Raw genomic sequence first — 12,334 nt, 5'->3', positions numbered from 1 at the left:
CACCTCTGCTTGGAGGGTGTAATTGCAACGTAAAAACCTTACACGTTTGCAGTGTAAATGTGAAGGTAGAAGTTTATAATAGGATAGTTGATAATAAAACAATTGACACATTTTTGCAAACAGAAATTACAGGCAGACCATAGATTTTTTATAAAATTACAAATAGATAAAAATGAATGAAAAAATAAATTATAGTTCAGACAAATCCTTTTCACAGGATTATAATAAAGACCGAAGAAGAGAAACCATTGGGGTATTTGACATATTTATTATAGATTTTAAGTGATACTTTTCGCCCTCAGCATTTACCTCTTTTCTCATGGACTGTTTTTTCTGGTGAAGGAAAAATTACAAGTAGTACTTTAGAAGGAATGGGCTCAATGGACTCACTGACTTTTTACAGATCAATTGTCTCGCATTATTACCTTTATAAACATTTTGAATAACTCCAATAAATATTTAACAAGTTACAAAGAATATATCTTGTAGTATAAGCTACAAACAACATATTTGTTTGTTTGGTTTTTACCTGTGGTTTTCAGAAATTCATTCAGGTTTTCGATTTCTGAAAAGCAAAATAAAAAATGTCAGGGTTTGATATTGCCTCGTTAACAGGAGGACGATTTGAAGATAATATTCTTATTCTTTGGCTTAAGTACAGGATAGACGATTGAACTGCATATAAATCGGCAAAGGGAGACTCGAGTTAAAAGGAAAGCAGACCACAATATTAAAAAGGACAGTCAGTTAAATTTTCTGTTCATTTAAAGCTTGTGGTGGCAGAAAATCCACTTGAAAAAGTTACAGGATGGCTAAATTACAGTTCGAGACCTGTACAGATTAGTGCAAATTTCCATAGTTAATGGTAAACAATTTGAAGGCATATCTGTTGCTGTGCACTTGGGTAAGATTTAGTTGCTTTTGAAGCCTATTCAATTATTATTGTGACATCGTTCACTGTCGTGTATGCTTAAAAAGGAATAGTTTGAACTGAAAAATACTACCTCGCCCATGTATCCAGAGCAACACGATTAATCAGAGGTTACTCTCGATGCAAACTCTGAGCGAGTGGTACAGTGTTGATATAACGAATCATAAGTACGTTATTTCAGAATGATTTTCCAATTTTACTAGAAGTAACGAAAATAAAACACACAGCTATCCCAGTGTAGTTGCTATTTCAGAAAACACTTTATGATTGAACCAAGTAAACAAGGATGGTGCCAGCGGAATTCGAAGCAATATGGCATATAACTTGCCAAGGATGCACTTTGTGAGGATCAACATTCTAGAGATAAAAACGAAAGTTTCTCTACAGGCCAGTAAAACTGATCAAATATGCCATATAATTCAGAATGAGTTAAAATAGAATTTCACAGGAACATTATGAGTGTTTCCTGCCACGTTGTTTTATGAGTTGAGAAAGGGAGAATTTTGCCAAGCATATTCAGCAATTCCAGGGACTGGGGTAACTTTTACCTTCATTGTATAACACTTCGAAAAGTGAAAGGTTTTATTTTATTTTCAGTGTTCATATGAAGGCTTCCAACTCATGGAGACAGAGGAGTTCACATTCCTAATGGATGGTAGTGCAATACAATGGTGGTATCCAGTCGGCCGTCATTTTGGATATGAATTTCGGGCAGGGACTATAACGGGTGGTTGATAGATGAAGCTACTGGTCAACAAGAATGACCATTGTATTATTGCATTTTGTATCTATTTGTAATGTTTAACATGTTACTGAGAGCAATCACGTTCACATATTCCTTTACATATTATAATAATAACGTAAATGCAATGAAGGTTAGACTACAGATCACGAGGAATAATTTTAAAGATTGATATTGGCGAGCATTTTAGAAAACCGACTTTAGTTTCTAACATTTACCTTTCTTGTGCTCTTTAAGTTTTTTCTCTATTAGAGGAAACGAATTATTATTTTTCTAATAAGCAGCAAATTTATTTGTTACCAAGACTACACAAAACTATTCAAAAGAAAATCCTCATGGGGAACACATGGTGTATAAATTGCAACAGGGTTAACGCTTCCCTAATTTGCTGTATTTTCTAAACATGTCATAGGCAGCAGGACATTATGAATAAGCAGAAACGTAACGGGGTGATTTTGGTCTGGGCCGAGACACGCGAATGACCTGAGAGGGCTGAGGATTGATAGAATTCTTCCTTCAAATTCTGGGGCCAGTTGCTGGAACAGGTCTCCCTTTCAAGGACAGCCCGCCCCAGCAAAGACATCAAACAATAGGACTGCCAGCCTCGCCAGTAGGTTCCCAGAAAAATTTCACATTTACATCGCACAAACTCAAATAATTTCTCAATAGGCTTCTTTCTTTCTTTCATTCTATCTATCTGTCTGTCTGCCTGTCTGTCTGTCTGTCTATCTACCTATCTATCTATGAACTGCGATGGTAAACCAGATGAAAGCATATTACTTGAATACATCCAATGTATTGGTCACCCAGGCATCTGATTTATTCATTGATTATATCCATCAAGAAAAGGGGTGAAAGAACTGCACGCGAATTGCGAGCTATAGAAGTTCCCCTCAGTAACTGTAATTAGCTTTGAATTGATTTTACCACATTTCTGTTTCTGCACCGAAATCAACTAGGCAGCAATGAACAGATCGGATTAGATATTGTTTCATATTGTTCCAAACAAATTAAACCATGCTTCAGCACTCAGACTCCCAATGAAGATTCAAATGAGTAATGAACCAATTTTAAACTAAGCGCTTCAATGAACATCAAAGCATTAAAGAAGGACTTTGATCTCACCTGCTTTTTCTAGAAAATGATTCAGTTTCTGAATCTCTAATAAAGCAAAATTAAATCATTAATGCTTTTATATTAAACTGTATATGGTGCCAATTTCGAATTTTGAGGTATTATGATTTTCAGTCGACACATATTATAGCAATGTTACTAGTAACTGCACAAATAGTTTTTACTAATTATTGTTCTGTATTGTATAACTGACTAAAAGGAAATATCTTCCAAATTAAGCTATCCAATATATTAAAAAATAATTCTGGTTTGCTTACCAGTATATGCATTGTATTGTAACTTTAGTTTCAGTAAATATTCATCGTAAACATGTTTGTCTTTATATAACAAGCAGCTGATTATGGAATCAGCTGCACAACTTTCAGGGCAATTGGGAAAGAAGAAAAGGACATTGTGACGCCTGTATTACTTATAGATACGAGACAGAAATTTGTGTCTCAGCGCTCGGGGGAGAGGCAGTAGTCGGTATTTAAATTTCCATTCCATAGCCCGTGAATTCATGATCAAAAATATATGGACTGGGGTTGTGGAACTTCGGTATCTGCGTCCTGAGCCTAGGCGATGTGGCGAATCATAAACTGCACAGAACTCTTATTACAATAATGTGTCAAGATTGAAATAGAGAAGTGGTTCACAGAAAATGCCTTTGATTTCAGCCATGCATAACATGATATCAGTCACGTTATTTTGAGCATATCTGAGACTGAGTAAGAGTGGCAATTCTAAGGACAAAATTTGTAGATTATTTGCAATGATTGGGGTGGGGTGGGATGGAGATCTTATGGTTCGGTGTAAATTTGGTTTAGTGGATTGTCTACCTGTTGTAGAAACGGTCCTATTTTAATTTCCAGTTCACTCGAGTGATTTCAATGGAATTGTAAACAGAGAATTTGCTGTAACTGACGGCCGATCTGCCACACCAGTTTAACACCCAATCGTAAAGGGGGCCACTTGCAAATAAACATTGGTTCCTGACAGAACGCAAAGGGTAAGGATTAAAAGTGAAGTTACCTGGACTATAAACAGACTCTGATTGGCTTCCACAGGGATCTATATCTTGGATGCTCTTTCTATATACCTAATTGTTGTAGACTTAACAATTGAGGGAAGAACAGCAACATTTGCTTTTGACTTCAATTTCAACTATATCCAAACTATGACAAGTATTGTGGAACATTGCAAGAAGGCATAGAAGGGTGAATAGGTAGGTAGCATTTTCAATTCCAAAAAGAAGATTGCGAAGTAATTCATTTTGGAAGTGCAATTCGGCAAACAAATTACACCGTAAATAATATCATTTAAAATAAATGGACAATTAGAAGAAACTTGATGAGGAGGTTATTCAAGATGGCAACACAAGTAGATACATCCATAAAATGCCACACGCAATCTCAGGCTGTTGCATAAAAAACAAGAAGGTAATGCACAACTTGTACAACATCCTAGTCGTTGGAATGGTTGAAGTTGGAGTAGTTGTCTGCGATTTATGCTTACTCGGTCTCAAATTGCATATGGGGAAATTCCATATCGCAGTCCATAATTTTTGTAGTATTCATTTGAACAGTTGTAGAATCACAGGCTGGTGTTGGTGCTTTTGGTCGGCAAAAAGAGTACTGAAGTCACAAATCCTAGCCATTATACAGAGATTTATGTGTTATGTTCATTAATAAATAGACATTCTTATTATGAACACAGCTAGCTTTTGCTAGCTACTTTTATTGAGCACATGTGGACTTGTACAGCATCTTGTAGAGGCTTCCATCTTGACTGCTGCCTTGTGGGTAGCCCAGCCTCATGGGTAATGTAGTCTTAATATAATATATAGCTGGGTAGTGTAGTCTTATACATACAGCTATATACAGCTCTACGGCTCCAGCTAGTGTCCACTATAGAATGACATGCTATTGATCACTACATCCCCCTTTCTTTGAGGTTTAACAAAATCAATATCAATCAACTTTCAAGAAAACAATAAAGATAATATCAGTAACACTTTTGTTAGTGCTCTATAAACATAAACATTTTCAAAACAGTCAACACATTTTCAAAGCTTTACATTGTACTCAAAGATTAGGTCTATCAGGCTCTTTTACTTCACGTGTGGATCTTCTCAACACGGGTAAGTCTGATGTGTCTTCATGAGATTGTTCTGGCGGTGAATGACAAGATGCAGTTGCAGCATTGTCATCAATCTGCTCTTGTATAGATCGAGGTCTCCTTGCGATCTTTGCTTGGAGAGGGTTTCAGTGTTTCCTTCACTCTTCATGCCATAACTCTCAATGTAGTCAATGCACTCTCGAAAAACTGCTGGCAGCTGGATCCCATCATACAGCATAGTCCTCTCAGCAGCCTCGGCTAATGGAACACCAAAGATTGGCCTGAGGGAAGAAGGAGTATCCACCGGAACTGCTTCCTGCTCTGGTGCAGGCTTCTTCTTTTTCTTTTTGTCTTTCCACTGCTTAACAACATCTGCTGCGGTTATATCTTTGGACTTTTTCTCCTTGTGTTTTTCCTCTTTGTGCTTTTCTTTGGCCTTAAAGTCTTTTTCTTTCTTCTTGGAGAAACTAGGCTTTTTGAAGACCTGGATACCCTTTGGCCTTTTCATCCTTGATGGGCTGTCTGCTTCATCACCTGAGTCATCTGGTCTGTTAATGGCACAGTTTATACGGTAGGCTCTCTTGACCAGTTCTAAGTCTTCACAAGCTTTGTCACCTAGTATCAAATCAAGTCTTTCAGCCACAACAGAAAACATGAGATGATGCACTTTGTCTTTGACTGTCACTTTAAGTCTGCATACACCTAAGCCATCTATTTTCTGTCCATTATAGCTCTTCAGTAGTACTGACTTTTTCTGTATTTTGGGCTTTTCTTTCATATTTTTTATGTCACTCATACTGATTAAGTTTGCTTTTGCCCCAGTGTCCAGTTTCAATGTAACTAATGCTCCATTTATCTGCAGTGGGATCATCCATTTGTCCTCTTTTACTGCATTAATTTTATGTTCAGCATTGTCTATTTCTGAGGGCTGCACATTTTCTGTATCTTTTTTGATATCGTCACATGACACCATTCCTACAAAAAATGTCTCACTTAAGTCAGTGTCCTCAATCACATTAACTCGTTGCCCTTTCGTCGTTTTTACTTTTGAAAAGCATTGTTTGGCAAAGTGATTCTTTCCATTACACTTTGTGCACATTTTTCCAAACGCTGGGCATTGTCTTAACTGGTGTTTGTAACCACAGCATTTACAATTAAAAATTTCATCCTCCGATTGCTTTTCATTTCTGTTCTGCCCACGATTCTTCCCCTTGTAGGACACAGCACCGATAGCAGCATTATCAATCATTACATTCGCATCATTATTGATTTCACTGAAAGTCTTCGCATGATTTCGAGCTAGCTCGCTGGCTTGGCATATTTTCACCGCATTTCCCAAATGTAGTTCGGTTTCTCGCAACAGACGTTCCCTGACTTTTTTATCATGAATACCAAACACAATCTGGTCACGAATCATGGATGCTTTGAGCTCAGAGAAATGACATGTCTGTGCTTTCAGTTTCAGATCAGTTATAAAGCTATCAAAAGTCTCATTTTGCTGCTGTGTCCGAGAACAGAAGATGTATCTTTCATAGGTCTCATTCTTTTTGGGAGAGCAATGTGCATCAAATTTTTTTAGCGCATCTTCTAATTTTTCTCTGTTCTCCACTGGATTAAATACAAATGTATTAAATACCTCTATCGCCTGTGGGCCTGCAACCGTAAGCAGCAATGCTATCTTCCTTGCATCTGGCTTTGTACTGAATCCGATGGCTGCAATGTAGAGTTCGAATTGCTGTTTAAAAGTCTGCCAGTTGTAGTCAATTTTTTCCGTGAGATTCAAACACTCTGGTGGCTTCAAATTCTCCATGTCGCTTTTCACAATTTTCAGCAGATCTTCACCACCGTGGTACCATGTTATGTTCATTAATAAATAGACATTCTTATTATGAACACAGCTAGCTTTTGCTAGCTACTTTTATTGAGCACAGGTGGACTTGTACAGCATCTTGTAGAGGCTTCCATCTTGACTGCTGCCTTGTGGGTAGCCTAGCCTCATGGGTAATGTAGTCTTAATATAATATATAGCTGGGTAGAGTAGTCTTATACATACAGCTATATACAGCTCTACGGCTCCACCTAGTGTCCACTATAGAATGACATGCTATTGATCACTACATTATGTTCCTTATCATAAGCAGTTTATCAAAATAATGGAAAGTTGCAATAGATTCATCAGGATGTTACCATGGATTTTTAATTAGTAAAGAGCAGAAACTAGACCAATTTGATTCTATTAGTGGGCCAGAGTGTTTCCACTGATGTGCCAAACAGTAAAGACTGAGAGCACATTTAAGAAAATTAAAACTAGATTTAAAAGAGAACTTACAAAAATATTTACACAGAGGGTGGCTAGAATTTGATTTGCCACAACCTGTTGCTGAATCAGATCCCATCAAAGGAAATTTGTTGGTTGCTTGTCAATTTGAATTGGGTTCTTAGGTTAAAACACCCACTTACTAGGCCCAATATGCTGTTTGGTGTAACTTTTTGCATTTAGCACTGGAGCGCGTTAAGCATTGTCTGGGCAGAGCACAGTAGGAAAATCTGGTGACGAGGGTCACGCTAACGAAACTGCCAATTTTGCCTTTCTGCCCTCCGCCCATGCAGCTTTGATCAAAATCTGCCCTTTTGTGCTCTGCAATATCATATATTCAAATAACTTATCTCTTTAAAATAAAGTATGTTCGGAAGCACTGAACTTAATAAGCATTTACCCGTGTCTTTCTGAGTGAGAGCTTTGTCTGTTAAAGGGGAATAAAATAGTTTATAACGTGCAAAAAATCTTTTGTTGAATTATGTTTTAACAAATGAATTTTGGAGCAAAGGTGGATCCAGAATGAACAAAATGGCCAGAATAGTTCACCATCGATGCATCTTGCTGGCAAAATGCATAGGTTAAGAAACAAATTAAATGACTTCCGAATAAGTTCCTGTGCAAGTGAAATGGGCTGTACCACATTATCACAGTGCCATATTAATCAGCATGATGGATTAAATATGAGAAAATTATTTTGTTCGTCACCTTTCTCAGACAGCGCTATTTCAGTAGTACCTTCTCCTAAAAAATAAAATCAAAACACTTCAGTTATGCTGTGCCTACTTCAGATTTCACAGCTGTTCGATGCTTCAAGGGGAATTAATTTTAATGTCTCTGTTGCAAAAAGCTCCAAATGGAGACCTTTGAAGAATAGTCCGTTCTAATCTTCAAAGGGAACTCACTGCCGAATTCCCCGCATCAGGTGCAAAAAGGGAAGAACTTGAGAAAGTAAATCTTTTGCTGTTACTTAACAAGTATTGACTATGATAGATTAATTGAAAGCAGAAACATTAGCCTAGAAATTTTGGATCCAATACTGTATCGAAACATTTATTGGTGCTGTGTGAAATGATATAATGAAATGACGTTAATGATAATAGTGGCTTACAGTCACTAAATAATATTGTAACATTTATTGATATAAGAAAAGTACCTGATAAAACCTATTCTTAGCACAATTTAGTGAAGCACCCAGAGATGATTACATCAACCTTTTGACGTTAGTTGTAAGTTCCTCAGTTTCCATTAAAAAAAAGAGTAATACACAAGAAATCATTACGAACTTAACAGCTCTTCTGCCGAAACAGAGTTTGATTGCAATAGGTTTAGCCTATTTAATATCGGTGGTGTAACCTAGAGGGCATCAAATTCATGAGTTTGTTATCAACCTTTCTAATAATAGGTTTTCATCAAGTTTTGGTAGTGCAGATTTAACCCATTTGGTTTTAGAAACATGAACCTTGTGGGTAGAACAGAGGTATGGGTATTAACCTATAGATTTGATGTTCTGGAATAGGTTAGAGTATGTCTTTGAGTCTGTGCGATGGGCAATGCGAACCCAGCCATTACTTGAATCTTAGAATGACAAAGAAGAAATTTTAGAGGTGCACTGACCATGGAGCGTGGATTAAAAAAGTCACACAATGTTGCAATTACAAATACAATGAGGAACAGCTTTTCAGACAACAAACAAGTCTTTCTGTTATGGATACCTGGGATTAAAGGGATAGGATACACATGTAAACAATTCTTGGATAGTACAGTTAATTCAATGAACAGAATGCCGACCATGGAATTTTCTAATTATACATATATTGACTGGGAAAATAGCTGAGGATATGCTAAGAAGTCACTTTCCGGAATAAATACAGTTTTCGTTCCTAAATCAGATTCTGAAGCAACGAATGCAGCTATATGGATCATATGACTTTGGCATGTATATTAAATAATGAGTAAGAGAGCAACATTCCAGAGGCACCAAGTTTCCACTTGACACTTGGAACGTTAAACATCACCAGCGCAGAGTGAAGAAGGAAACTTGGGTGGGTCTATCACACACTGGTGTCTGAATTTCCTTCTATTGAAATTAAGGAAAATTCAATAGATTTTGTTAGAGGCACACTGTGCCCTTCGCTTGATTTTCCTTTCTTTGCTCGCCCAAGCCACACTTACCGCCAAAACAATAAAGATGAAATTCTACTCCTCAATTCACTACCGTGAACATTAACGTAAGATGATTAGTATGGAGTCATCAAATAAAGTCAAGGGAACGATATGCAAATGAACGGTTCCATAGGGTGACGGGGAGAAGAGCTAGACTGTCGTGTTCAAACCAACTCATGGCCGGACTTGCATTGCTTTTATGAATCAGCAGCTGGCACTTTCCAAAAGCAATCTGCCCATGAAAAGACAGAAAGTCGGGCGGCTATACCATGGAGGCCAGTCAGCGGAGTGGAGCAATCCAAAGGGGATGCCACTGTGCATCGCGCATTGGGAGGGGGCGATTTATGTGCGTCTAGGATAAGCAGAAAATATTTGAAATAATATTTTTCTTTGTAACTTTATTGAAGGAGATTCAGTGACTTCATAGGGCTCCGATTTGCTGGAGCTAATGAGCCTTGGGCTCACTTTCCACGAGCGATGGGCCGTGGATTTGAGGACTCCCAGCAAAATGGGAAGACACTGACATCAGTGGAAAAGGAGTGATGTAATACACTCCCATTTTCATCCTGCTAGCTCCCTTTTGCCACTCTACGCAAAGGGGAGGTGAATGAAAATCGACCGAAAGAGTATGAAAAATGATGCAGCCTAATGATAGCAATATTTCGTATGCATTGCAGGAAAATCTTTCAAAATGGCATCCCAAAGCTTAGTAGCACAAAGAGGAGCCAGCAATATCTATATAACTGTACTATTTTGATTAGTCTACAGCTCAACAGTAGTTTTATTCCAGTACAAGGTCTGGGATAGGCGCATTTTGCAATACTTTATGTAGTTCCTACCATCTGACCATATGGAGGCCATTGCATTTTTAAAAAAATGCTTCAATATTGAAGGAAACAAAAATTATGATTTCCCTTATGGTGAGCAACTGAGAAGTGCAGAATATTATGCCGTGCCTAGAATATTATTGGAAGATAAACAAACCAATGCATTTTTCAAAATAACTAAGGAATCTACTTTCAAAGCATTAGCAGAACAACTTAATTTGCAGGTTCAAAGCAGCAGACGGGCTCGACACAGTTATCCTACTATGTAATTGAGTGAACCTCAATAACTCAAAGGGAATCAAATCATACAGGACACCAGAAACAAGAATGAACAAAGCATCTATAAATGTTATTCAGAGATCATGTTGTTGCAGCTACCCCTGTGTAAATACATGTCTGCGTGGTGCAGTGCAATGAGCTACAACAGTTGCTGCTACTTATCACTTCACACTGGAAAGGAAATGAGGCTACAGGGCAAACAAAGTTTAATCATATCGGCTGCGACCCCTCGTCAATTATCTTTTACAGGCTACTTATATTTGACCAGGATGTAGACAGAACAATATTACAACAAAAGGGCAATTTTCATAAAATTGTAAATATCTTAAACCGTTCTGTATTCGTTTGACAACAACCATAAATCAATACGTCACCATGCAATAATAAGCTAAACTATTTCATCCTGAATGTTTAAGTAATTAGCAACTAGTGTTGTTGCTCACTTATGCTTTTTAAACTTTCTCGCAGATATTCTAGTTCTGAAAAGACAATCAAAAACAAATTTAGTTGATATACTCCATATTAATGGCTTATAAAAACTGTCTGGATGCTGCAATAACACGCATAGAAGAGCTACAGTGGCACCCATGCTCCCATCAGCATCATCTCAAACCACATTATAGCCGTGCGTGTCTGCTGTCTGTATGGTTGTGAACGTGTTGCAATACAATAGCACAATCTGAAGAATGATTGCAGCGTATTGTTCTGTTTACAATGAAGACCTGCAAAAGAGTCTTGAGCTTGATATCACTGATGAGAAAGGTCAGGTGGGAGTGGGACCACGACTATTGAGGGACAGCAACAAGACCCGCAATAGGAGTAAGAAACAATAATAACAGAAAGGATCGGGGCAAATTAGCTTTGACAGCGCCATATTTGAGACATCTTTACTGTAACATTTACATATTGAATTATCATTGTACAAAGTGTGCAAAACAAGACATGGTGTCAGAACAGGGATTTCAAATGGACATCGTTGGAGTTCCCTTGCCTCGAACCGATTGGGAATCTTTGAACTTACCTGTAGAATGGCGCAACTTCAAGCAACACGTAGAGTTGATGTTCTTGGGTCCGCTGAAAAGCAAAGGGGAGGAAGAAAGATGCAGCTACCTACTCCTGTGGATCGGAGAAAAAGTGAGAGACATTTTTAACACATGGTCTCTCACCGCGGATGAAGCAAAGGTACTGAAAAGTTATTTTGACCGTTTTGAAGCATATGTGATGCCCAAGACAAACACGATATTCGCTGGATACAAGTTTCAGGAGAAAGTACAATGAGCTAGTGAGTCGTTTGAACATTTCGTGACTGAGTTAAAACTGCTGGTAAAAGACTGTGAATATGCAGATAAAGATGAGATGGTCAGAGACCGCATCGTGTTTGGAATACATTCAGCTAAAGTGAGAGAGAAATTTTTGAATGTTGGGTCCGGGCTAACACTGGACAAAGCTATGGACATAGCTAGATCGCACGAGATAGCCCAAGCACAGTTGAAAACCATAACCAGCGCCACAAGCAGCTCACAGGAACAGACAGTGCACGCAGTTAATAGACACACACCAAAGAACACCGCCCAGAGAGCGTGTTTCAGAACAGAAAGAATAGAGAGAGTTCTAAAAATGGGCGACACAGACATAAAACGCTTCAAAAACTGTGGATATTGTGGAAACAACTGGCATGGAGAAAAGGAGCATTGCCCTGCCAAAAGAAGGCAATATGCTAAATGTGGTAAACGAAACCACTTTGCTAAAGTTTGCAGGACTGTTTTTTGAAGAGCAGTACACACAGTGAGTGACAGCCAAATGCCAGATAGTCAAATGCAGAGGAACTGTTTATTGATTCT

This window comes from Somniosus microcephalus, unplaced genomic scaffold (assembly GCF_052327205.1).
Source record: "Somniosus microcephalus isolate GS21.2 unplaced genomic scaffold, FLI_Smic_1.0 unresolved_chr1, whole genome shotgun sequence".
Lineage (NCBI taxonomy): Eukaryota > Metazoa > Chordata > Chondrichthyes > Squaliformes > Somniosidae > Somniosus > Somniosus microcephalus.
Note: the sequence above shows the minus strand (reverse complement) of the source record.